General features: G+C 56.0%; 1 pseudogene; it reads right to left on the bottom strand.

Annotated features, from left to right (window-relative positions):
• LOC130026633 (polypeptide N-acetylgalactosaminyltransferase 12-like) overlaps positions 1-27,267 on the bottom strand; it is a 119,154-nt pseudogene that overhangs the window by 70,998 nt on the left and 20,889 nt on the right.

The following is a 27,267-nucleotide window of genomic DNA, read 5'->3' as shown; positions in this document are numbered from 1 at the left end:
ACTCCTCTTCCTTAAGGACAGCAACAGGAGCGTCTCCGTATCTCACACAGGTCATGGTCCCTGCCCCCTGGGACTGGACTGTCTCCTCCAGCTTCTGGACTCTGGCACTCCTCCTGCCTGGCCCCCTGCGCCTCCTCCTTCTCTGTGGCCTCCAGCTCCTCACGTTTTGTGTCCAGGAGCACCTGTGTGTTGTTTGTCTCCACGCCAATCCCTTTGGAGTGGATGGGATGTGGGGCAGCATTAGGGTCTCATCCAAGCAAGGGAGGTGGGGGGCTGGGGGTGGGGCCGCCTGGCTCCCCTCTCCAGTAGCCCCGCCCTCTGACCCACAGGGGCTTCTCCCTGTCACTCACCCTTTTCCGGGTCTCCTTTCCCTTTCACCAGGTTCTGCAGCTGCTGTTTCTGCTGCTGAGTCCCACAGAAGAGCACCTGGGGTGAAGGCACTAGGTGAGGAGGCAGGTCTAGGGCCTTCCTGCCCCAGAGCCCGTGGTCCCTCTCTCACCTGGTCTCCCTCAGCTCCCTGATGGCGGCCTCCAGCAGGGCCTGCTGCCTTGGTGGCACCTGCAGCAGCTGGTCTATGGGCTGCTTCTGCCGCAGCATACGCTGGTACAGCTGCTCCTCCTTGGAGCCCAGGTGACTGCAGGCATCCAGGTGCTCTTGTCGGCAGCTATGTGCATGTCCAGGTACCAGCAGAATCGGCCCCAGGGAAGCCACTGGCACTGCACCTATTCGTCCTGCCCTGGCATCTGGGGGAGGTAGGACAGTGTCTGTGAGGACAGGCAGGAGGGCCGACTAAATCCCAGCCAGGAGATGCAGGGCTCAGACCCTCAGCCACAGGCCCCCATGGCATCTTTGTCCCAGAGCCTAGGAGTTGGGTCTCCCTATGCCTCGGACCCTGACTCCTACCTGGCAACTGCCAACTCCAGACCCCTCTGTGTAGTGTGGGCCAGTCAGTGCCACCACAGCCCTCATTTAGGGCATTCTCACCTGTCCTTCCTGCCATCAGCCAAGGCAGGCTCTTGGCCTCACAGGGGGTTTCACCAGCCCATTTCACAGACCAGGAAAGTCACAGCCCAGAAGGCTGAAGTGTTATGCCCCAAAAATACCCTAGGGTGGAGGGGAGCTGATGGCCAGCAAATCCTGCACCCTCTCACAAAACTCTTGGTGTACAGCAACTTTTCGTCGGCTCGCAGTGAAGGCATGTTGGAATGATAGGTGATAATTGGAGATGATAGGAGACTCGCCCAGCTCCAAGACTGGGAAATGTTACCCAGACCCCTTCCACTGTTGCTGAGACACAACTCAATCCTGGCCGGGCTCCCGGCTGGCCACCCCTCAGCCCTCAGACTCCAGGCGGCGCTGCGCCCGCTTCTCTCACCCTCGGCCCCCACTCGCATCCGCAGTTGTTCTCTGGGTTCACCCGTTGTTCCTGGAACCTCCTGCCTCCACCTGTCATTGGAAATGTTGTCAACGATGTGACTGTTTCGGGGGCACCCAGAGGCCGGTAAACCTGAGAGGAAGCAGACAGTCAAGGACCCCAGACCTTCAACCGCACCCAAACTTCATGGTCCACAGCCCCGAATCTTGGTTCCTCCTGCTCATCTCGGGGGCTGCTCATTTCTCACCCCCGTCTGCTGCTCCGGGCCCCTTACAAACTGGATTCTTTCCTGCTTTGGACCCACTGGAGCCCTCCTGGCAGTGCTGGCAGGGACACGAGGGACAACTAGAAACAAGTGTTCTATGTCCCGGCCCTAGAGCTCTCTGCATTTTCATGGTCGTAAAATTCTGGGGAGTGGACAGCTGACCCCATTTCCTCTGGCTGCCCGCAGAGCAGGACACAGGTGCGGAGGGACGGGGAGACTCGCCCAGCTCCTGCTCCCAGCCTGTCTCCCCTGTCACAGTGCCCCATTCACAGGGCCCCTCCCTCAACACTCGAAGTCACTCCTCCCCTCCTTGCCCTCCTCAGACATCACAGGCTTCAAGCTCCTGGTGCTGTGCACCAGCCCAAATCACTCTCCCCTAAAGGATGACGCTCTGCCAAGCAATCTTCCGTCTTTATAAGATACACTTGATGTTTTAAAATTCTGTTCTTTCAGCTCTTTCTGTCCCAAACAAGAGGGAAGGGGTGTTTTCGCACAGTTAGACCCACTGCTAGGAGAGACTGTGATGAGGGGTCTGGGAGTCGGGGACCCTGCTTTGACTCCCCAGTTCCTCAGTGCTGCCCTGAGATCCCACCCCCATCATTTCCTGAGCTGGGTGGGCCAGTGTACAGCCACCCAGTTCTTTGATCAGTGGGAACCCAGGAGATCCTATTCTGGTGGCAGGAGGAAACTGGGCCTGGAGAGAGTGTCTCTGGGGACTCCCATCCCAGAGTCCCGAGAGACCCTGTCGAGGGCAGAAGTTGCTGGAGGACAAGAATGCCTGAAAACTTGGCTGGAAATGGCCGGGGGCTTTATCCTGGGCCTCCTGGCCACACACTGACCAGTGCAGAACCAGCGCATGACCCAGTGTTGGCGGGTTAGCACCGACCTAGCACTTTTTCTTCCCATCTTTTCATGCTCTGCCAATTTCCAATGATCCCCTAGGGAAAGGGTCAACATGCGGAAGGTGCATTGGGGCCACTTCTCCCTTAAGCCTCCTTGAAAGAGGGTGTCCCGAGGGGCGGGGCCACGAGCATTTCTATAGGCAGGGATGTGGCCGTGGCCTCAGGACACTCTGGGTGATTCCTCCCTGCCTTGCCCTCCTCAGACATCACAGGCTTCAAACTCCTGGTGCCAAGCACCAGCCCAAATCATTCACCCCTAACAGATGACGCGGTGTCATGTGACTCTCCGCCTTTACAAGATTTATCTGATGTTTTAAAATTCTGTTCTTCCATCTCTTTCAGTCCTAACTTAGGGGGAAGAGTGTGGTCGCACGCTAAGAGGTTTTTGGCAGGAGGGTCTGTGGTGAGGGGTCTGCGCACCCGGGGACCCTACTTTGACTCCCCAGCGCCACTGAGGCAGCTCCTCAGCATTCCCCTGAGCTCCCACCCCCATTGTTTCCTGAGCTGGGGAGCCAGTGTTCAGCCACCCAGGTCTTTGGACAGCAGAAGCCCAGGAGGTGCTATTCTGGGGACAGGAACGGACAGGTCCTGGAGAGGGGCTCTCTGAGGACTCCCATCCCAGAGTCCCGGGAGACCCTGACGAGGACAGAGGCTGCTGGGGACAAAACTGCCGGAAGTCTTGCTGGAAATGGGCCCGGGCTTGATCCTGTGGCCTCGGGGCCATACAGTGACCAGTGCAGGGCCAACGCAGGGCCTTTTCTTACCGTCCGTTGTGCTCTGCCAATTTCCAAAGATCCCCTAGAGATGACCCCTAGAGGTGACCCGTAGATGACCCGTAGAAGGGTCACCATCTGGAGGTGACCCCTAGATGACCCCTCGAACGGTCAACAGGGGGAAGGTGTGTTGGGCCCACTTCCCTCTCAAGCATCCTTGAGAGAGGGTTCCCCGAGGGGCGGGGCCACGAGCTTTTTTTATAGGTAGGGATGGGGGCGTGGCCTCGGAACTGCAACCCCATTGGCCAGGGGGAAACCTAGAGCTCCCGGGGCAACCTCAGGATGAAGGCTGCACCAGCCTCTGCCCTGGTGGGCCTGACGGGCCTCCCCACCCCCACCCGGACCCTCGGGCACTGCCCCCTACCGACGATGGTGGCTTGGAACTCTGTGGGCCCCATGGTGGGCCAGGAGCACTGACCCTTTCGGTCTCCCATAGCTCAGTCCACGACTTTCTCATTCCCAGAGATCACGTCCCCCCGTGCCCAGGCTGAGCTGCAGCTGCCAGGATTAGCCACTGAGCACCCCTAGGTCTGGCCTGGCTGCTGCTGTGGGAGCCCAGCGAGCCTGGCAGAGGGGCTGTCCTGGTTGCTGTCCTCACCGCCCCTCCCTCCCCAGGCCCCTCTCCTTTCTGTCCTTGGAGCCCCTGCCCTCCCTGCCCTTCCCCTCTCCTCTCCTCAGGCCCGCAGAGTTCTTGCTCCCGCCATATCCGTTGTCCACGTTCGCTCTGTCCTTCTGTCTCTGCTTCCTCCCAGACTGGCAGCAGCCAGTTTGTGGGGCCTTTGAGCCCCCAGACCCAGTCAGTCCCTGACCAGTTCCCCGTGTTGCACAGAGACTTCCCTTTCTGAGTCCTGGAGGGCTCTTAATGACCCCATAGAACCTCCCCACCCCAGCTCTGCCCCTTTCTCTGAGACTCAGTCTATGCTACTGGGAGCTGGACACCAGACTTGGCCTTGGGGAACCTTGATGCTTCTCTGGTGTTGATCCCGGCGTGCTCTGGAAATCCCTCTCAATACACACACTCCCAACTAGGGCCACTCAGCCTGGCCACGCTGCCCTCACGAGTCCTGCAGCCTGAAAGGAACCCCAACTCCCCCATATCGCCCGTGCCCACTATGGCACCCCCGAGTGCCCCTGTCCTCCCTTCCCTGAGCACATTCAGGCCCCAGTGGTCTGCGGCTGTCTCCTGTAGCTCTGACATCTCCCCCTCTCACATTCGCTGGGCTGAGAATCAAATCCATCTCTGATGGTGGGGCTCAGGGTCACTGTGGGCTTGTGCTGTCTGGGGAGCTTGTGGGCAGTGAAGGGTTCCACACTGGGGTGAGGCTCTGGGCAGAAAAGGTCCATCCAGTCCTTGAGAGGCTTAGAAAATACCTGGAGGTTTGTAGGTCCTTATCCTGAAACATCGACTGGCCACTAGGGGTGGGAACTCACATAGCATTGGGGCAAGGTGGGGGGCTCTTCCTGGGGGGCACTGCAGAGGGGGTATAGATGGGATAGGCACCATGGGTGGGCAGTGACAGGCTCTGGACATGGTGAGACCCCATGGCACGGATTCCTCATCATCCAGAAGCACGAGCCATTCCTGGCAGGACCCGCCCCGCCCAATGGCACACACCCACACAGACTATGATGGATCCACTTATTGAAATAGTCGTGGTAACAGGATGGTGGTTGTCAGGGAGAGTGGCCCAGTCCTCCTCCTCTCTCTCCTCTGCCACCAATTTATGATTTCCTAAACTTCCCCAAGACATGCCTACCACTCAGTTGCTCTGACTTCTACTGTCTGATGCTACAGTAACTTATTAGTCCTTGTTTCTGGCAATTTTTCAGGTTTTACTGTCATTATTCAATCTCTATTATGTATAATAAAGTTTCTCTTTCTCCTCCTTCTTCCTCTCCCACTCTTCCTCTCTCTCTCTCTCTGTCTCTCTCTCTCTCTCTCTCTCTCTCTCTCTCTCTCTCTGAGCTTCTTAAAGTTTTCCATTAGCAACCTCTTTTTGTTAGGAAATTTTTTCCGTGGTCCCTGATTTTGAGGTATGTAAAATAAGGATACAAATATTTATTTGATAAATCATAAATAAATTTATTTGATTTTTTCTTTCTTTTTGGGTCACATCCAGCGATGCACAGGGGTTACTCCTGGCTCTGCACTTAGGAATTACTCCTGGCAATGCTCGAGGGACCATATGGGATGCTGGGAATTGAACCTGGGTTGGCCGCCTGAAAGGCAAACACCCTACCTGCTGTGCTATCGCTCCAGACCCCTACGTCATAAATAAATTTAAAGTAAAACAAGTATCTTTTAAGTTATGCAAACCCCGTGTGTAGTCTTGATCTACAGTTTAAGAAGCCAGGCCTGGTGCTCACACAAAGTGCTACCCTTATTTCTACACATATGTGAACAAAAGTGTGCACACATACATGCATACACATAGTCCATCTTCGCTTTTACATACACGTGCACACACATAAAAATGCACACTTTTACACATGCACATACAGTACAATCCACACATCTATACACATGCATACACACACCATGTACATACAGTGCCATCCTCACGTCTACACACGAACATAAAAGTCAGACATATGTTCTCACTGGTGCTGGGGGCCACCAGGGCCATCCCAGTGATGCTTGGGACCTCCAGGGCTGTAAATGGTGAAGTTCAGGAGGGGCCACGTGGGATAAATCCAGGGCTGGGTGTGTGCTTTGGTGACCCCTGTGACCATCTCCCCTTCCGCTCCCCCTGATTCCAGAGCTGGGGAAAATGGGGGTGAGGTTTACAGAAGTAAAACAGTTTCCCCACTACCCCAACCCTCCCCCCGCAGGATCTGCCCTCACATCTGCTTTAAGGAGACCACATTCAAGCAGCAGCAGCAGCAGCCCCCAGGCCGGTCCCAAGCCCCGCCCAGCCCCCAGCAACTCCAAGTGAACAAGAGAAGACAGGCCAAGCATTAGGGATCCTGCAAGACAAAGGCGCCAACAGTTCCCCATCCCACCCCACCCCCATTCCCAGCATGTCCCTTATCACAGCATGCCTGGGGCCTGCTCCTCCCTGAGACTCCCGGGGTCTACTTCAGCCCCAAGATTGACAGCACAGATGACACTGCCCACTCACCTAGCGCAGGAGGAAGTAGTGGTTCTCGGGGACCGGGTTCTGGCAGAGCTCTATGACCAGGCTCTCCCCGCCCGCCTCCACCGCCAAGCACCCCTCGGGCTGGTGGGTGTTGTAGCGGATCTCCTTCCGGGATGTATACTCGAAGAACTGCAAAGGAGCCATCCGTGGGCAACGGTTACTGTCGGCCATGGAGGAATGGACGGACACCAGGCAGGATCAGAGCACAGAGCCCAGGCAGAGAGCCTGAGTGTCCAGTTTTGAGGGTCTGTGAGTGTCTGGCCAGAGTTCCCCAAGGCCCCCTTCTCATGCTCTGCTTCTTCCCTGAGTGTTTGAGACCCCACGCTGTCCCTACCCTTGAGCTGGCCAGAAAATGGACGGTCTCAGTAGCTGAGTGGGCAACTCTGAGGCCTGAGCTGCCCTTTCTCTTCTCTGGGCTTTTCTGCCTCTTCCCGGCAAACTTGAGGGAGTTTGATCCAAAGCAATGGCACTGTGGAATCACTAAAATGTCCTTTGCAGGCAGGAATTGCACTGCCAGGGAGAGGGCAGGCCTGGGTCACACAGGGAGACAGGGTGCTGGAATCCAGCTTCTCCGGCCAAGTAGGTGCCCTCCTGAGCCGACCCAGATCTGCAGGGTTTTCCTTTTTCTTCCTCTAACTGTAGGTATTGGTGCACAGTTAGTCATAACTGCACAAACGGGTTTCTCTGAGTCCTATCGGGCACTGCTTGCTTCATTTTCTATTTCCCAGATGTTCTACAATGTCTTGCCTGCACGGGAGAGCCTGGCAAGCTGCCCGTGATGTATTCCATATGCCAAACACAGTAACAATAAAGTCTCCAATGGAGACGTTACTGGGCCCGCTTGAGCAAATCGATGAACAACGGGAGGACCGTGACCGTGAGCTACAATGAGTCTGTATTACCTTTGCAGGCAGAGAATCAGTTCATCTCACCGCTCCAGAATTACATGGTGCAGGGCCAGAGGGATAATACAGTGGAGAGGGTGTTAGCCTTGCTGACCTGAATTCAATCCCTGGCATCCCATATGGTCCCCTGAGCACTGCCAGGAGTGATTCCTGAGTACAGAGCCAGGAGTAACCTCTGAGTAACCCCAGGTATGACTCAAAAACAAAAATAAAAACAAAAAAAAGAACTACATGATGTGAACCACCAGGAGGTCAAAAGGCACAATATTCCCAAAGAAGACATCTGAGCATGTATGGATCATGCAAGAGGAAACAATCAAATATAAACCATAAACATACAATGATGACAATTAGTTAAAACTAATTTTAACTTGTCAACACAAACTTGGCCAAGAGCATTGATTCATTCGAATGCCTAACAACCGGAATTGGACGTTTACATTTGAATGATGTGGCTCACTGCCTGCAGTTTCTATCTTTGTTGTCTATGCACCAACATCTCATTATGATGAAAGAGAAATCGAGAAGTTCTACATGGAGCTAGAGAAGTTCTATAAAGAAGACCACACCTTCTACAAGATCATTGTGGGTGATTTTAATGCCAAGATAGGACCGAGAAGATCAGCTGAAGAACTTCACATCGGGACCCATGGCCTAGAATGGAACGAATAGGGTGAGAGACTGTCTGAGTTCATCATGTCGACCAAGACCATTCATGGTAACTCACAGTTCCAGAAGGCAGAATCTAAACGATGGACATGGGAGTCTCCCGGTGGACGATTCCACAACGAAATAGACCACATCATATTCAATCGACGGTTTTGCCTGACTGATGTCGCTGTTGTCCCAAAATTTCGAACGGGATTGGACCACCGTCTCCTTCGTGCAAAATTCTACCTCACAAAGCGGGGAGAAAGGGCTGCAAAGTTCAAAAAGAGAACTCCCAGAATGACCACCAACTGGGAACTCTTTGGTACTATTGCGGCAACATGGGAAGATGCCATTGTTGACAACATTGACGAGGAATACGATCGACTGGTTCAGCACCTCCATGAATGTGCGAGGAACGCCAAGAGAGAGATAGCCACAAAAAATCACCTATCTTCAAAAACTCTTGAGCTAATTCGCCAGCGTGGTTTGGCGCGTGCCTCAGGCAACCGCAAGCTAACGTCCAAGCTCCCAAAGCAGTGCAGAGATGCAATCAAGGAAGACCTCAAAGAGAAAAGAGCAGAAGTACTGGGAGATGCGGCAGAAGCCGGGAAAAGTATTCATAACGCCCGCCTGTCCTTCGCCAACTACAAGACCAAGATGACTGCCCTCCAATGTCCTGATGGATCCATCACATCCTCCAAAACGGCAATGGAGAAGATTATCTATGACTTCTACTCAAATCTCTTCGACAGCCATGTCCACTTGCCGACATACCAAATTCTACAGGATGGATATGTCGTTCCCAATGTTCTCTCTTCCGAAATCCGACACACCATTTCGTCGGTAAAGAAACAAACCGCACCCGGCCCAGACAAGGTCAGACCTGAACACCTGAAAAACCTGCCATCAGTACTCATCAATACACTGGCTCGGCTCTTCACTCGCTACCTGTCTGAATGCAAGGTTCCGTCCCAATGGAAAACCAGCAGGACCGTACTACTGTTCAAGAAGGGAGACATCCATGACGCCCGATCTGCCTATTGTCTGTCATCTACAAGTTGTTCACTCGAGTCATCCTAAATAGGATTGGCAGAACACTAGATGAAGGACAACCATGCGAGCAAGCCGGGTTCCGCAAAGGATTCAGCACCATCGACCATATCCACACGATAACCAAGCTCATTGAGGTTTCTCGGGAGTTCAAGATGCCGCTTTGTTTAACGTTCATTGGTTTAAAGAAGACCTTTGATTCTGTTGAGATGGAAGCAGTCATTGAAGCCCTAGCCAATCAGGGCATTCAAGCCCAATACATCAGGATCCTCCATGAGCTGTATTGCGGATTCACTACCAGGATCTCACCATTCTACAAAGAAGTGATCGTTGATGTCAAGAGAGGGGTGCGGCAGGGTGATACCATTTCACCGAAACTCTTCAGTGCCACCCTCGAGAACATCATGCGACGACTGGAATGGGAAGGAATGGGAGTGAAGATAGATGGTCGGCAACTACACCACCTCCGCTTTGCTGATGACATTGTTTTAGTAACACCAAACATCAGCCAAGCAGCACAAATGCTGGCTGACTTTGACCGTGAGTGTGGAAAGGTAGGACTACAGCTGAATCTTACGAAGACAATGTTTATGAGAAACAGCCTCGTACCTGATGCCCTAATCGCTCTCAATGGAACGACCATCTCCGAATGCAACAGCTATGTGTACCTAGGTCGAGAGATCAACATGACAAATGACCTGGCACCCGAGCTGCGCAGGAGGAAGAGAGCGGCTTGGAACGCCTTCAAGAACGTCGAAGAAATAGCTAAGAGGATGAAGAACCTCCAGCTCTGGGCACATCTCTTTGATTCCACTGTTCTTCCTGCATTAACATATGCCTCAGAGACCTGGGCCCTACACAAACAGGATGAGAACTCTATTCAGGTCTCCCAAAGAAGAATAGAAAGAGCTATGCTTGGAATATCACGTTTCACTCAAATGAGAGAAAGAATCCGGAGTTCCGACATCCGTCGACGATCAAGAATCAGGGACACTGTCTCATTTGCCAAGGTGTTAAAAATCAGATGGGCTGGTCACGTAATGAGGTTTAAAGACGACCACTGGACTAGAGCTGTTACTGACTGGATTCCACAGGATGTCAAAAGACCGCGTGGCCGCCCACCTACCAGATGGTCAGACTTCTTCGTCAAGATCATGAACAATCGGTTTGAAGCCCTTCATGTTCCTGGAGCGAACAGATGCCATTGGGCTACACTAGCACGCGACAGGGACAAATGGAGACGTTACTCGCGCCCGCTCGAGCAAATCGACGACTAACGGGAAGTTAAGTGATTAAGTGATTAAGTTAAAACACAGAATCCAGAGTCTGTGCATAGAGGAAAGGGGGACAAGAAACTCACCTTCATCCTAAGGCGGTTTCTCCAGGTCCTCTCGGGCACACTTGCTTCACTTTCTAGTTCTCAAATATTTTACAATGAGTCTCTATTACCTTTACAAATTGAAGAGGTCAAATATTCACTTTTTAAAAAACACACATAGAGGTGCTGAAAGTAGATAAAGGACCAAACATAATGGCCTCTCAGTATCTGTATTGCAAACCATAATGCCCAAAAGTAGAGAGAGAGTAAGAAAGAAATTGTCTGCCGTAGAGGCAGGGGATGGGGGTGGCAGGAGGGACACTGGGAACATTGGTGGTGGAAAATGAGCACTGGTGGAGGGATGGGTGTCTGATCATTGTATGACTGAAACTCAATCATGAAAGCCCTGTAACTGAATACCACAGTGATTCAACAAAAAAAAAATTAAAATTAAAAAACAACAACACACATAGATCTTCCCCAATTTTCCTCTTTAAGAGGCTCCCAAGACCTTGAACCCAGGGGCCCCTGCTGCCTTTTTCCAGAGAGAAGTGTCACCTACCTGGTTCTGGCCCAGGCCATGACAGGTGTACAAAATGACCTGGTGCCCCACAATCTGGTTTTCATCAGGAGGATTATAGTCAAAGCAGAGTCCTTGCAATCCTTTATTCTGGAGCTACCAAGAAACATAACGGGAGTTTCCAGTTCAGATTTACACACAACTGAGTCAACCCAGGATGCTGCGGGAGGAGAAACAGCGAGTGAGGAGGGCCCGGCACAAGAGCCAGGCCCAAAAGTAAGAGCTTCTGGGACCTGAGCGATAGTACAGAAGGTCAGATGGCTGGCCTTGCACATGGACAAACCCCGGCACCCCACAAGACCTCCTGAGCACCGCCAAGAGTGATCCCTGAGCGCAGAGCCTGGAGTAAATCCCTGAGCACCGCAAGGCATGGACCCCACACCAAAAGTAAACAAATAAATAAGAGCTTCTGATATTTTTACCTATTATTAATTTATTCATTTTGGATTTTTTTTTTGGGGGGGAAGGAGGGGAGCATCACATCTAGCAATGCTCAGGGCTTACTTCTGGCTCTGTGCTCAGAGATCACACCTGGTGGTGCTTGGTGGGGAATCCTATGGGGTGCTGGGGATAGTGCCCAGTTTGGTCACGTGCAAAGGCCTGAAGAGCATCATGCCCCATCATCCCCTCCAGGGCTGCACTTGGACAAAAGAGAAATGCAGTGGGACGGGGTGGGGTGGGGATGCAGGAGACAGAGGCAGGGCGAGCAAGAGTGACACACTCCCTGGGGCAGGCAGCCCACGACGGCCTCCTGATCCTCTCGGCACCTCGGGAGACCTGGACACTTCACAGTGGCCAAGGATTCAAACGTGTTCAGAGCCCGCTGGGTGCTGACCAAAGGGCTTCCAGAATGGGGGAAGCAGCGTCGCCCAGCCGTGCAGCCCAGGAGAGGGGAGTCTCTACCTTGGCGTGATTTCTCTCCAGAGTGAATGGCACTGGGGCCGGAGAGGGTCTGGGGGGTGAGGGCACTTGCCAGGCAGGCAACCAAGCCCCAGTCTGATGCCAGCACCATCATGAGTCACCACTGAGCACCACCGGGTGAAGCCCAACCCCAACCCCCACAGCCCAAATACTTCCCATTTGTGTGCAAGGGTTTGGAGGTGGGGCGGAACGGGTGTTTAGGCCATACTTCGAGGTACTCAAGGGCCACTCCTGACGGTGTTCAGGGGACCACGTCTGGCACCGGGGATCAAACTAGGGTTGGCCACACAGAGGGCAAAGCTTAAACTTAACCCCGGGACTATCTCTCTGCCCCCCCCCCCAAAGATTTCTTTTCTCTTTCTTTTGGTGAACAACAGAAGTGACTCTCCTTTTCCTGCCCCATCCTCCTCTACCCCCCCACTGGTCCCCAAGGACCCCTGCGGTGGGAATGACTAACTGGCCCAGACACTGAGACTCGGGTGTGAAGTGATGTGATGGGTAGAGGTGGTGTGGAGAGTCCAGGCAAGCCTCAGTCTCCTCATGCACAAAATCACAGGCAGAACCTGACTCTCGTTCACATGCTCCCACGTGAGCGAGCTGAGAGCCAAACCCAGCCGGGGGAGGGGAAGAGCCGGGGAGAGGGCCGGGGCTGGGGAGCCCAAGGGACCCCATCGAGGACCTGCCTCATGCAGGGCGTGGGGACCCTGCCGGCAGCCCCCCCGGGCGCAGCCCTCTCACCATCCCGAAGCAGCCGGGCCGGTCCTCGGGCACGTGCAGCTCAGGATACACGTTCTCCAGGAACCACTTGAAGTCCATACACTTGAGCTTCTCACGGAGCTGCTGCCTCTCGGTCACGTCTCCAAAGGACTCCTAAGGGGGGTCCATGCGGTCAGCCTGAAGTTCCTCCACAGTCCCACTCCACCCCACCCCAGTCCTGGGGCGTGATGATGCCCCCAAGCCCTAGCTGTGCAGGTGTGGGTGGGTGCCTAGGGAGAGAGCTGTGGCAGCCGGGGTACCACCCCCCCCACACACACACACATGCGCGCGCGCACACACACAGGGTTCCCCGTTGCCCAGCTCCAGCCTGGGGAGACCCAGTGCACCTCGATGGTCATGAAGCGCCTAGGACATGATGGGAGCCCCAAACCCCAGCCCTGTGGGCATCCCTGGACACACAGCACTTCTTCAATGGGACAGATTGAGGAAGGCTGGCTGAGGTAGACACGCATGCAAAGCCAAGAGACGGGGCTGGGATGAGATGAGATAGCGCACATATGCATGACCCATCCCCGGCACCACACACACACACACACACACACACACACACACACATACATACTCTGTGTTGAAGAGATAGATCAATGGTCAAGAGCATATACAGGAGGCCCAGGTCCGAGTCCCGGCACGGCAGGGAACCCCCAGCACTGAGTCAAGGGTAGAACCCAAGCACCTCCAGGTGGGGGTCAAAAGTAAAAGGGAACCAGAGAGCTCGTGCAAAGGGCAGGGCGCTTGCCTGGCAGGTGGCCACCCTGCCCTGGTCCCTGCCACCTCATTTGGTTCCCAGAAAAAAAATCACCAGGCATGATCCCTGAGTGCAGAGCCAGGAAGAGGCCCTGGCGACCATGGCATGGGGCCTGACCTCCCCTCCACGACAGAAATACCCACGATCTGAAGAACATGCAGTGGCTGGAGGTAGCTGAAACCCAGCCCTGATTTTCCTAGAAGCAACAAGCTCAGGGTACCCCAACCTGGGGTGGGCAGCATGAGCTGCTGGCTGTGATTCTCAAGGCCGGGTGGGCATCAAGAGACATCAGCAAAGGGTCATCACAACCATGGAGGAATCAAGTAGTCCCCCACTGGCCTCACCAAGGCCCACCGCAGCTTCTCCCTCCGGAAGTGGATGTGCGGGCACGGAGGGTAGAGGGAGGACGGAGGAGGAAGGGGGGGTTGGTTCTGAGGAGGCCTGCAGGGGTGAAGGCAGACGGGGCGGGTGGGAGGAGCTCACCAGGCGTGCGTGGGGGTTGCGGTGGTAGAAGAGCTCCTTGAACTCATCCAGCCACACTTCGGCAGCGCGGACACTGTTGGCCAGAGCCTTTTTGCGTGAGTAGGGAGCTTGCTTGGGGAAGACGTGGCCGACGTGTGAGCAGGGGTGCGTTTGCAGGGTCCCGCCGCACTGCCAGATCTGCAGGGCAGAGGAGTGGCTGGGTGAGGGGAGCGGGTCCATCGGCACGGCTGTCCCTTGAGTACAGAGGCCGGGCACCAAGCATCACCCAAAGAGACACTGCCGAGACCGCACCCTCCAGGGCATGAAACAGGCGGCCCCCTCCACCCCACTCCTCACCCCACCACCCATCCCTGCCTCACCCACCCCCATGCACACACGGGCTCCAGAGCGCAGCCAAAGAACAAGGGAGCGGCCCAAGGTCTAGCCACCAGAACCAAGACCACAAGCCCATGCACTGTTTGTTCATGCGTGGGGCTCACAGGGCCCAGAGTGGGCCCGGCCAGGAGCTCGTGGGTGGGTGACAGTCCACACGGGCGGATTACCTGATCTCCTAGCCAGAGAAGAGAGGAAAGCAGCTAGGAAGGAGAGAAGTTGGGAAGGGAGAAAGAGGAACTGCCAGACACAGGAAGAGCAGCCTGGCACCTGGAGGAGAGGCAGAAAGACCATTAAAAGCACACCTCAAAACCCAACGAGGTAGACTAATGCAAGGGCAGAGGGGTGTGAACCACCACACCCCACCACTGGCCCCCAGGATGAACCATCCAGAAAAGCAGCTGAAGGGCTGGAGACACAGTACAATGGGGTTGGGCACCTGCCTTGCATGTACCTGACCCAGGTTTAGTTTCTGGCAGCTCCGACGGTCCCCTGAGCACCGCCAGGAGTGAGCCCTGAGTTTGGGTTTCAACCAAATTCAAAAAGAAAATTTTTTTTGAAAAATAAGACCCAAAAGGACAGTACCTTACGATGGGAGAAGGAAAGCCCTGCGTGGAAGATAAAATTTCTATTTGGTTCACTCTTTATGCAAAGCTGGGATGTTCTGTTACTTAAAAAAAAATTCCAGGGGCCAGAACACTAGTACAGCGAGTAGAGCATACTGCCTGGCATGGGGCCAACCCAGGTTCAATCCCCGACATCCCATAGGGTCCCTCGAGCACAGACAGGAGTCATCTCTGAGGGTAGAGCCCGGTGTATCCCCTGAGCCCCACTGTGTGTGGCCCCAAAACAAAACAAGCAATCAGAAAAGATGAAAAAAATTCTCACAAAAATTAAACAGAGGGGCTGGAGCGATAGCACAGTGGGTAGGGCGTTTGCCTTGCACGCGGCTGACCCAAGTTTGATTCCCAGCATCCCATATGGTCCCCCAAGCACCGCCAGGAGTAATTTCTGAGCACAGAGACAGGAGGAACTCCTGAGCATCGCAGGGTGTGACCCAAAAAGCCAAAAAAAAAAATTAAACAGAAATTTTTAACATCATCAAAAAGCATGACCAATGGCATATGGTCTTGAAATGTAATATGCCAGACACAAGTTCATTGGGAATCCCACGGAAATGGCGGGGGTTCTCACAGAACTGTCACTCGGGGATTCTGAGGGCAGAGGGCGGCCTCAGGGGGTGCGCGCGTTTAGAATGTGACTCTTGCTCCTGCCTGCACGTCCAGCCACTGAACCTGACCCCTTTAACAAGCTCTCCCGAGAATTCTTCTCGGTGTCAAACTCTGAATGTCACCCTGCTATCTACATACAGAGGCGACTTCCTAAAGAGCTCAGCAAGCCTGGCGACCAAAGGTGGACCAGGAGGCAGGATGCTGTGTCTGGGGCCAACCTCGGCCCAGGGCAGCAGAGGGGAAGAAAAGAACCAGGGGACCTAGGAGGTTCCTTCCCTGCCTCCTGCTTTTCTAGTTAAAAGCACGTTCTGTGAGAAGGTCAGATGAGAGAAGCACATATATAGGCTGTCCACGTGTCCACTCTCAGGACACTGGACAAAAGGCCAAGGCGGGGGAAAGCCCAACAGGTTTTCATGAAATCCAGAGAGACAGAGGCATGGAGAGAGAGAGAGAGAGAGAGAGAGAGAGAGAGAGAGAGAGAGAGAGAGAGAAAGAGAGAGAGAGAGAGAGAGAGAGAGAGAGAGACAGACAGACAGACAGACAAGCACGGCTACAGAAAGAGAGACAGACCCGAAAGGAGAATTCGAGGTTTTCTCCGCCCCAAACTTCCATTCCTGTATCATAAGACCCCAGATACTGAAAATATTTCTTACTCACAGCAAACAGCCCACCAGCCATTGTCGGGGACCTGGAAGAGTTGCAACACCTGCGTCTCAGTGCCAGCCGCAGGAACCCTTACCCAGGCCTGATCTGCCTTCATCAGTCTGGGAGCACTGGTGGTGGGGGGGCTCTGCTGGGAGTCCTAGCTGGGGAAGCTCCCAGACCCCTCCAAATAATCAGAGAACTGCATGTGATGCATGTGCTCACGAGGGGTCAAGGGCAGGGACAGCTGTTCCAGGGCGGAGAGGGTACAGGCCCGGGGCGTGTCCAGTACAGAGGAATGAACGGTGCTGGGAAGGCCTCAGCATGGGCAAAGTCTAAGCATGAGAGGACCCCGGCAGCTGCAGATGGACCCGGAGAGAGGGCGGAGAGAGCACATGGCTGGGAGGGTGGCGGGGTGGGCGGTGGTGGTGGTCTCACAGCAGAGCCCAGGCACTCACAGATGCAGCTGGGGGCTGCTGGAGGCCATGAAAGATGATTCTAGCACATTTCCCTGAAGCCCTCGATTCCCCCAACCCCACTGAGCAGGCATGGCATCTTCCCCGGCCCCCAGAGGTGGCTCAGGTCGAAAGCTGGAAGGGAAGCACCCCAGAGTGCAGATGTGGGTGTGGGAAACTGGTGGCAGCCGGGTCCCTGTGGTGGCACTGGGGGGCCCTCCCAGCACTGCAGGCTCAGAGTACACGGGAAAGGTCAGTGGGACTCCTTGGTGGGGGATGGAAGAACAGGAGGGAGGGAAGACCAAGGAAGGGAGAGAAGAGAGAGAAAAGGGAGGGAGAGAAGGAGGGAAGGAGAGAAGGAGGGAAGGAGATGGAGAGGGAGGGAGAAGGAGAGGGAGGGAGAGAGAGACGAAGGAAGGAAGGAAGGAAGGAAGGAAGGAAGGAAGGAAGGAAGGAAGGAAGGAAGGGAGGGAGGGAGGGAGGGAGGGAGGGAGGGAGGGAGGGAGGGAGGGAGGAAGGAAGGAAGGGAGGGAGGAAGGGAGGAAGGAAGGAAGGGGAAAGAAGGAAGGAAGGAAGGAAGGAAGGAAGGAAGGAAGGAAGGAAGGAAGGAAGGAAGGGGAAGGAAGGAGGGAAGGAGGGAAAGAAGGAGGGAGGGAAAGAAGGAAGGAAGGAAGGAAAGAAGGAAGGAAGGAAGGAAGGAAGAAGGGAGGGAGGGAGGGAGGAAAGGAAGGAGGGAGGGAGGGAGGAAGGGAGGGAGGGAGGGGTGCCAGCATGAGAGCACTTTCACATGGCTTTAGGGTATAAGTCTAGGGAACAGGGTGACTGAAACACGCAAGAAAGCTGAGATGATGTGTGGAGTTCATGCACAATTCAATCAGCTAATCAGTGGCTGAATAAATAGCAGTACTCCTACATTTAAAAAAAACTGAGATGAGACTGTGGGAGGGGCAGGCAACTGACCATGAAGCTGCTGCATGTGTGCATGTGTGTGGGTTTGTGCAAATGTCTTCATATGTGTGCACTGGAGGAGGGAGTTGGGGGGGAGGGAGTATGTCTCGACATCACAGGCTGCATCTGTGACCTGACACATGATCCCTCCTCCTCTGCCTCAGTCTCTAAATCTGCTGTGTGGGGGGCAATGCCAGCGGCCCCCCAGTGGCCACTCCAGCAATCCGGGTGTCACCCTCAATCCGTCCTTTTCCCCAGATGTCAATCAGCTTCTCCAAATCCCCCCACCGCCCCTGAGGTCCCCCCACCCCCCAGTCTCAGCCTCCGTCTTCTCCTGCGCCCGCATTTCTGACGGGGAAGTCTGCAGAGCCTCCTAACACATGCCTGGTCCCTGCACCCCATCCTGTGCCCACCAGCTCCCTCACCACGAGGCACCAGGAGTAATTCCTGAGTGCAGAGCCAGGAGTAACCCCGAGCCTCAGCAAGTGTGGCCCGAAAACTAAGCCAAACAAATGAAACAGAACGCGAGCAGCCGGGCTCAGACCCAGGCTCACCCACTGACCAACGCTGGCTCTCGGCCGCCCTCACCCTGCGCCCTCACCCATCCCCTAACTGGCTTCAGTCCCACAGAGGCCTGCCACTAAGTGCTCAGAGTCGTCACCATGGAGTCGCCACCTGACCCAGAACCCCACGCCCACGTGGACAGCCGGAAGTGGCAGCCAGCCACCTCGGGCCCTGGAGACTGGCACCAGTCCAGGGGGCAGGGCACCTGTGATATCAGTCCTCCCCGGGGCATGGCACACAACTCCTGGACGGCGGACACACCCACCGGAGGTGAAGGGGCCAACAAAACCGGCCACGTTGACACAAGGCAGAATTATGGGTTCCCAAGGCAAACATCTCGGGACCGGCAAGAAGGCAAACGCGAAGGGACAAAGCGTGGTGGCCTCATTCGCGTGAGGCGTCTGGAAGGGGGAAAGTTTTTGTGGGGGTGTGTTAGAGGCCATGGAGCCGTTAGGGGCTGGGGTTGACACACACCGCCTGACGGTTGGAGAGATTCTGCGAGGTCGAGGGAAAAGCGCGCTTGAGTCTCCCAAGTTATATATTTAAGAACGGTCAGAGCAGTACATTTTAGGATACATACTTCACCCTATTTTTATTTATCTTGTTTTGGCTTTGGCTTTGGGACCACACCCGGCAATGCTCGGGGGCAACTTCTGGCTCTGCACTCAGGAATCACTCCTGGCAGTGCTCGGGAAACCATAACAGGGTGCCTGGGGGATCGAACCCAGGACAAACTCCTGCAAGGCAAGCGCCCTACCCACTGAACTCTCTCTCCAGCCCCCTCACCTTTGTTTTTAAATAAACAAAATAGGTCAATGAATATGAACCCCACACTTAGAGCGGGGTGGGTGTAGAGTAAAAAAATAATCAGCAGATGCTTTAGAACAAAAGCAGGTGGGGCCCCAGGGAAGCATCCCTGCCCTCCCCCGGGGCGTCTGCTGCAGTTGGTGGGGGGGGGGGGGTTACGCTCCCAGCCAGTCCTGACCTGATGACCACGATGGGGGACCGCATCCGCTTCCGCTCCCACTCAGGGATCATGTGCCACGTGAACACCAGCCGCCAGTCAAAGCCACCGATCTGAGGCTCTCAGGAGTTGCCCAGGTACTCAAAAGTGTTCCAGTCAATCACGTCGATCACGGGGCACACCACTGCCGTCTCCTCGTCCCCGATCCTGCAGTGACCACACACACACACACACACACACACACACACACACACACACACACGCACACACGCACACATACGCACACCACCCAGATATGGCCAGGGACGGGGTGACCAGGAACGCCCCCCCCCTTCCAAGCCGTGCTCGCTCCCACTCCACTGAGGGCCAGTGTGTGCCCTCAGGTCCCCTGCTTCTGGACCCTGCATGGCATCGGTCCCCAATGCCACCCTCCAGCCTGGGATTCAGAGGGAGAGCGAGACATGATGATGGCTCTGCTCTCAGCCCCTGGCACTGGCCTGGGCCCCTGGGAGTCCAGCTGCCGGGACCCTCTTTGAAGCTGGGGAAGAGAAAGAAGCCATGAAGGGAGCCAGAGGGGGTGAGGACAGGGATGGGGAGGGCAGAGAGCAGCAGGGTGAGGCTGGGGGCCGGATGATGGACACCCACACCTGGGAGAGGAGACAGTGGGTGCGTGTGCTTCCAGAGGCCAGCTGCGCAGACCCTGAACCCCGCCGCATCCTTGTCCACGCCACATGGGGGCACAGCCCACCCGGAGAAGTCTGGGGGTAGCCGACAACAGTGATGCAGCATCAGGAGGGAGGAATTGGAGGGAGTAAGGTGGGTCTGGGGGAAGGGCAGCCTGGAGTGGTTCCCCTCCCCCCTGCATTTAAAACCCTTTCAAAGAATGATACTTAAAAGCGTAGTTTAAGACTACAGGGGTAAGAAGATAAAAAATAACCCAGGCGAGGGCCATCTGCTTCCTGTCCATGATTCTGCTCATGGTTTCCTAGTGACGCTAAGGAAGGTGGACGCCAGAGACACAGGACCCCAGGGAAGGTGCCTGCCCGACAGGTGGCTGCCCTGGTTCAATCCCCGGCACCCCATGTGGTCCCCTGAACACCACCAGGAGTGATCCCTGAGCAGAGCCAAGAGTAAGCCCTGAGCACTCACGGGTAAGCCCCTTCACACACACAACTCCCCCCCCCCAAAAAATACAGGGGCTGGAGCCATAACACAGTGGGTAGGGCTTTTGCCTTCCACGCGGCTGACCCGGGTTTGATTCCCAGCATCCCATAGAATCCCCTGAGCACCACCAGGAATAATTCCTGAGTGCATGAGCCAGGAGTGACCCCCTGTGCATTGCCGGGTGCGACCCATAAAAGCAAAAAATAAATAATAAATAAATACACAAGAGAAATTACTGTGAATCACCATTTCTGTGGGTCCCTTCAGGCTTGAGGAGCCCCAGGCAACACAGGTACTGGATGACCTGGGAAAGTCAGCCGAGCATGAAGGAAACACGACCAAAATGTGCTGCCTAGGGCTGTGATCTGATAAGATCCACACCATCCTGTTCTTGGCCTCTCTGCCCACGGCAGCACTTTTCGACTCAGGCACCTGACCAGCGGCAGTAAAAGCAACTCCCCTGTACCAGCAAGCCGTGGGTACAGCAGCGCCTGATGCCCTCAAGGCTCCCAGCCCTGGGTCCCTGATCATGTGACCAGGGATGGAGCCGTGGCCTGAGACTGGGGGATGGGGCAGCCAGGCCGAGCCCGAGGCCCACGGAGCTGGGTCTCCCGTGTTCCCACTGGGCACCGCCCACGCACCTCTGCAGCAGCGGCTCCAGCCAGCCCTCGTGGCACTCGCAGTGGCAGTCCAGGAAGGTGAGGACGTCGCCCTTGGCCCCCGAAGCACCGAGCAACCGGGCACGCACCAGGCCCTCCCTCTTGGTGGCGCGGATGAGGCGCACCTTGGGCAGGTGGGCCAGCTCGGCTTCCAGGCGCTCCTTCAGGTGCTCTGGGGAGGAGAATGGGGCAGCCGGCTCACTCCCGCCCTGCCCGGGCAAGGGAAGGCTGGGATGGAGAACTCTAGAACCACCAGCAACGTTCCCACGTGCCCCCCTTGGACCCAGACGCCCAGGTCTCAGGACTGTCAGGACTTGGTGCCAGCTGGTTCTATCGGCATCGCCTCACGCTCACCTGCCCTGCACTCTGTCATGGGCAACGCTGAATGACCCCGAATACTCTTCCCACGACTTCCAGCCGAGCACATGGCCACCACCCCAAAGACATCAGTCACCCAGGTTAAGATGTGTGATCCCAACGCCCCACCTGGTCCTCTGAGCACACCAGGAGTGAGCCCTGAGCACAGTGCCAGGAGCAAGCCTGGAGAACCGCCCAGCGGGCCCCAGAACAAACAAGCGAGACTACAGTCCTGAGCGTCCCCTGCAGCCAGGTGTGGCCAGGTGACTGTTCTTCTGCAGGGTGGGAGGTGAGACCCCTACTAGGTGCTCCCCAAGTCCCCTGGACACCCTGCAGGACAGGTGGGAGTGAGAGAGACAGGGGAGGGGCCAGGCTGGGGCAGCCCAGGGAGCACAGCACCCCAAAGAAGGCGAGTGTTCACCCCTGCCCCCACCCCTGGCCCCCACACCTGCCTCCACACCTGGCCCCCACACCCTCCCTCACACTTGGCCCCCAACACCTCTCCCCCACCTCTGTCCCCAAGACCTCTCTCTCACACCCACCCCCCAACACCTGCCCTCTACACCTGTGCCCCCATGCCTAGAGCCCATATCTAACCCCCACACCTGTCCCCCACACCTGCTCCCACACCTGCCCTCTACAGCCATACCCCAACTGCACGGAGACGTTCCCTGTTATCTCCTGTAAATCACTGTTATCTAGAGCCTCACAGAGAACAGCCCAGCACAGCCTTCAATCAGAACCCGTCCACAGCGAGAATCAGACAGAGCTCAGAGGCAAGAGCAGGGGAGGGGAGGATGGGGGTCAAGGGAGGGCGGGTGGGGGGAGGGGAGGCCAGGGGAGGGAAGAGGGGAGGCCGGGCACCTCTATCGCTGTAATCCTCCACCAGGATGACCTCCTCCGGCAGGATGTCTGGGGACGTCTCGAGGACACTGTAAACGGTGCGAAGGAGGGTTGACCAAGCTTCGTTATAAAACGCGATGATCACGGACGTCGTTGGCAGACTTTCATAATTGTTCTTCTGCTCTCTGCACCTGCAGAAGCAACACAGCCTCAGGGACGGGGAACACCCTGCACCGGGGCATCCCAGGCCTGGCACGGTGCTTCGAAGGACCTCTGAAGGGAACGTCAATCATGGTTGAGACCTGCCATAGAATTTGGCCGCATCTTCTAGAAATGCTTTGCCCTGGAGCCTCCTGGAAGCCTCGGTAGCTCCCAAGAAAGGTTGTACAACGACACCCAAAAAGCCTGAAGTCACTCTTGTAAGGGCAGCCTGGGTCACCCACGAAGTCGTACTGTTGACATGGCCTCCAGGGACAGATGGCCCAATGATGAACCTGGCTCAGACCCAATGCAACAGGGCCATCCCTGGGCTGGGATGGGATCCTCCAGAGCCAAACTTGATGGTGCCCAGGGGGCAGGCAGTGTCCAGGGAGGCACCTGTGTCTTTGCACACGGTCCCCTGACCCTGAGGTCTCTCCCTGGTCTGAGGTTGTGTATTTAAGCTGGGCAGCAATGCTCACAGTTGTGCCACCCAAAACCTAGGCAGGCTCCAAAGATAGGAAGACGGTTCCATCCTCAGGCTGAGCAGGTTTCACCTCTGTCCACTCCCACTTCAACCACACTGCCCAGCTTCTACTCAGCTCTCTCCCCCTCTGCCTGGCACCCTCCCTACCCTCCTTCCAGAACCACCTGGAAAAAGCCCTGTGTGGAGAACACCTGTCTGGCGTGGCCGCTCCCTCCGACCGTCTCCCGTTCCTGCATACCACAAACTCATGTCCCCTCCACTCATCCCCTCCTCCCACGCCCCAAGTCTCCTCACAGACACGTTTGACTCATGGAAGGCTTGGGGCAGGGGCACAGGAATGCTAGGGACTCTGGTGGACACCACGGGGCAGCCTTGTGGGGAGAGGAGGTTCGGGAACACGTATATCTGGCCGAGAATCAAATCCATCTCTGATGGTGCGGCACAGGGTCACTGTGGGCTTGTGCTGTATGGGGAGCCTGTGGGCAGTGAAGGGTTCCACACTGGGGTGAGGCTCTGGGCAGAGAAATTCTTTCCAGTCCTTGAGAGGTTTGGGAAATACCTGGAGGTTTGCAGGTCCTTTACCTGAGGCATGATCTGGCCACAAGGGGGCCTGGCACCCACGACGCATTGGGGGCAAGGTGGGGGCTCTTCCCGGTGGGCACTGCAGAGGGGGTGTAGACGCAACAGGCACCATGGGCATGGGCATGTCATGTCAGGTTCTGATCCATGGGGAGACCCCCACAGGACAGCTCATGCTTCATCAAGAAGCATGAGCCGTTCCCTGGCAGGACCCACCCATCCAATGCCACACACCCACACAGGCTGGGATGCATCGATTTGTAGAAACAATCTTGGAAACAGGACAGTGGCTGTCAGGGAGAGTGATTCAGCCCTCTCCCCTCTCTCTCCTCTGCCACCAATTCATGATCCCCTAAACTGTCCCAGGTAGTGCCTAGAACTCAGTTGCTGACTGTTCAGCCTCCATCCTTTTCAGGACTTCCTTTGCCAGAATAGAAAAAGTGCACTGGAGGAGGGGGAGCTCTCGGCTCAGACTTTTGCTTGGTCTGTAGCCCATGATTCTGTCTGCCAAGCCTAAGGGGAGGGAACCAAGCAGGCAACAAGAGGCAGAAGCGAAAAACTAGGCAGGACCTCTGAGAGACCCACTCTAGGAGGTGGACAAGATGGATGGGTCAGGAATCACCACATTTGACAAGAATCAAATGTGAAGTTTGCTCTGACAAAATGGTGACCAAAACCAAATGGCAACCGGCTGAGTGGACAGCAACATTCCTGGAGTCAGAGATCACCTTGTTCCAGGTGAGGAAGACAAGACTTATCGCCCACCTGGTGACAGGAAGCCACCAGGCTTCATTCGAGGTTCCTTACCATTGACCCACGAACAGATGACTAGGACCAGACCAAGACAACTTCAAAGCCCCCTTCATCTAACCCAGGGCACGGGTTACCATTGCCTCACCTGAGGTTCGGAGAGTCCGCCCTGGAGCGCCCCCAGTAAGCTACTCCTATTTCTTTAACTTTATTTATGTCTCTGTCCTTCTGTCTGACCCGGATGGGGTTCCCAAATCTCTCACCGAGGAAGAGAGTGAGAGCAGTTTGCCCGAGCAGTCAGGGAGAAAGCCCGCCTTCCTCCTTCTTCTCTTCTCAGCCAGCAATACAAAGTACCCAAACAACCCCAAAGAGTGTGTAGAATCCGGTCACTGTATGGTACCAGCGGTCAAGCTTCAGGGCTGTCATGCGAAGAAACAGGACACCACAATGGGGAGGGGAGAGCTGAGTTGTAACTTCTGACCTCCAAATCATTGTTTGCTAGTGCTGGCGGGATATATCTGCCATCCTGATCCCTCTGACCTTGTGGAGGGGGACATTTCTTCTCCAATGTTTCCTTGGACCTAGTGGGAGGGCACATCTCGGCCCCCCCGATCCCTGGCGCCCAGTGGTAGGAGGGACCTCTCTGGCCCCCCCGATCCCTGGCGTCCTCTGGTGGGGGGGACATCTCTGTCCCCCATCCCTGGCGTCTAGTTGGGGGGCATCTCTGGCCCCCCTGATCCCTGGCGTCTAGTGGCGGTGGAAATCTCTGGCACCCCGATCCTTCGGGTCTAGGGGGGGAGACATTTCTGCAGTTTGCCTGAGCAGTGATGGAAGAGGCTCACGGGAACGCTCAAACAATGGAGCTTAGAAACTGGAGTCACCACTGTGGGAGCACCTGAGAGCAGTAGGCACCAATGTATGTTAGATGAAAGTTGTTACCACAGAATCGAGGTAGCCTGTAAACAACCTACATAATTATGCTGTGACCTGCTAATGCCTGTTTGGGGGTAGCTCGATAGAGCCTGCACACATGGAATACTCTGGGATGCTTCCGGCAAACTCTTGGGTGCCACCTGTGTCTTGGTGAGACTCTGTAAGATTGATTCTAAGAGGAAAAACTCCCAAGACAGTCATTCAATGGGAGAACAGCTCTCCCACCGGCAAGAGGGTGAGAGGGGTCAAGCTGCTGATCCCCACAGTCTCCCAGCTCCCCAAACCTCAAGGCAAACCTGACTTGGTGTTTCCAGAGCCCAGGGACCCAGAGGCAGGACACGGGGAGCTAAGCCCAGAGTCCCAGTAGAGGCTGCGAGAGGGTGTGAAGGACATGTGTGAGGTGTGCAGAACCGTGAGAGTGAATGGGCTACCCCAGGCCCATGGTGCACGTAGAGGGGCAGGGCTATGAACTGGGCACCAAGGGGTAAACCAGGAGCTGCCTGTGCCTGCCCTGGGCTTCCTTACCAGGAGTGTGACTCCCAGAAGAAATGTGACTGGAAGGAAGGGGCATGGCTGACCAAATTCCTGGAAATGACTGGAACAGGATGACTCTTCCTTCTGAGGCTTTGCCATCTGGTCTGACACATGGATCTGGACACACTTCTTGTCACCAGTAGAGTGTCACTCAGCCAAGGCTGTCCCACCAGGTCCAGGCGTGCAGGAACAAAGAGGAGTCAGGGCCTGGTTCTCTACTTCATGGGGTCTGACCGTGCTGTGATGGTGGCAATGGGACTTGTATTAGGTAACCTGATGGTCCACACAGAAGTGGGGCGCTATTATCAGGGATCAGCTCCGTACAGACTCGGGGACACTAGAAACATGTTCCATTCACGGCCCCATCCTGCTCCACTGATTACACACTGTCTTCCTGCCAGGGCAGGTGCCATGGAGAGGTACCCTGAGTGAGGGGTCAGCACCTTGGACCCACCTGCTGCAGGAGCACTTTCAAGTCCTCATCCTGAGAAACCTGATGTGGCCACTAGGGGGCAAAGGGGGTCTGTCCCTGGTGCCACTGCAGAGGGGAATGGGGGAACAGGCACCAGGGGCAGGGGAGGCCATGGAGGTGCTGCAGTGGAAGGCAGGGCTCTGGGTGCTGCATCCTGCCCTCCCTCCTGGGGACGCATTGGTGATTGAGACCTTCAACCCTTGGGGTGGACTCTCCTGGGGTCATTGACAGGCTTCACACAGGGGCAGGCAGGTGACTCGTCTTGGCATGGTGACATGGCTAAGGCTTCCCACAATCTAGAAGCAATTGTCAACTACTGGCCAGACCTGCCCCGCCCAGTGACACACACACCCACACAGGCCTGGGATAGATCCATTTATTGCAACAATCGTGAAAATCAGACAGTGGCAGTCAGGGAGAAAGACCGCCTTCCTCCTTCCCCTCTTCTCAGCCAGCAATACAAAGTCCCCAAACAGCCCCAAAGAGTGTGTAGAATCCGGTCACTGTATGGTACCAGTGGCCAAGCTTCAGGGCTGTCATGCGCAGAAACAGGACCCCACAATGGGGAGGGGAGAGCTGAGTTGTGACTTCTGACCTCCAAATCATTGTTTGCTAGTGCTGGGGGGATATATCTGCCATCCTTATACCTTGGATCTTGTGGAGAGGGACATTTCTTCCCCACTGTTTCCTGGGGCCTAGTGGGGGGGGGGGAATATCTCGGCCCTTCTGATCCCTGGGGCCTAGTGCGGGGGACATCTCGGCCCCCCCGATCCCTGGCGTCCAGTGGGGGGGGCCCTCTATCTGGCCCCCCCGATCCCTGTCGTTCAGTGGTGGCGGGGGCCTCTCTCTCTCTCTGGCCCCCCCCCGATCCCTGGCGTCCAGTGGTTGGGGGGCCTCTCTCTCTCTCTCTGGCCCCCCCCGATCCCTGGCATCCAGTGGGGGGGGGCCTCTCTCTCTGGCCCCCCCGATCCCTGGCGTCCAGTGGTGGGGGGGCCTCTCTCTCTGCCCCCCCCGATCCCTGGTGTCCTGTGGTGGGGGTGCCTCTCTCTCTGGCCCCCCCTGATCCCTGGCGTCCTGTGGTGGGGGAGGCCTCTCTTTCTGGCCCCCCAATCCCTGGCGTCCAGTTGTGGGGGGGCCTCTCTCTGCCCCCCCCGATCCCTGGCGTCCAGTGGTGGGGGTGGCTTCTCTCTCTGCCCCCCCCGATCCCTGGCGTCCAGTGGTGGGGGGGC

The sequence above is a fragment of the Sorex fumeus genome, unplaced genomic scaffold, assembly GCF_029834395.1.
Source record: "Sorex fumeus unplaced genomic scaffold, SorFum_2.1 ptg000034l, whole genome shotgun sequence".
NCBI classification, from domain to species: Eukaryota; Metazoa; Chordata; class Mammalia; order Eulipotyphla; family Soricidae; genus Sorex; species Sorex fumeus.
Note: the sequence above shows the minus strand (reverse complement) of the source record. Positions and strands in the feature narration are given on the sequence as shown.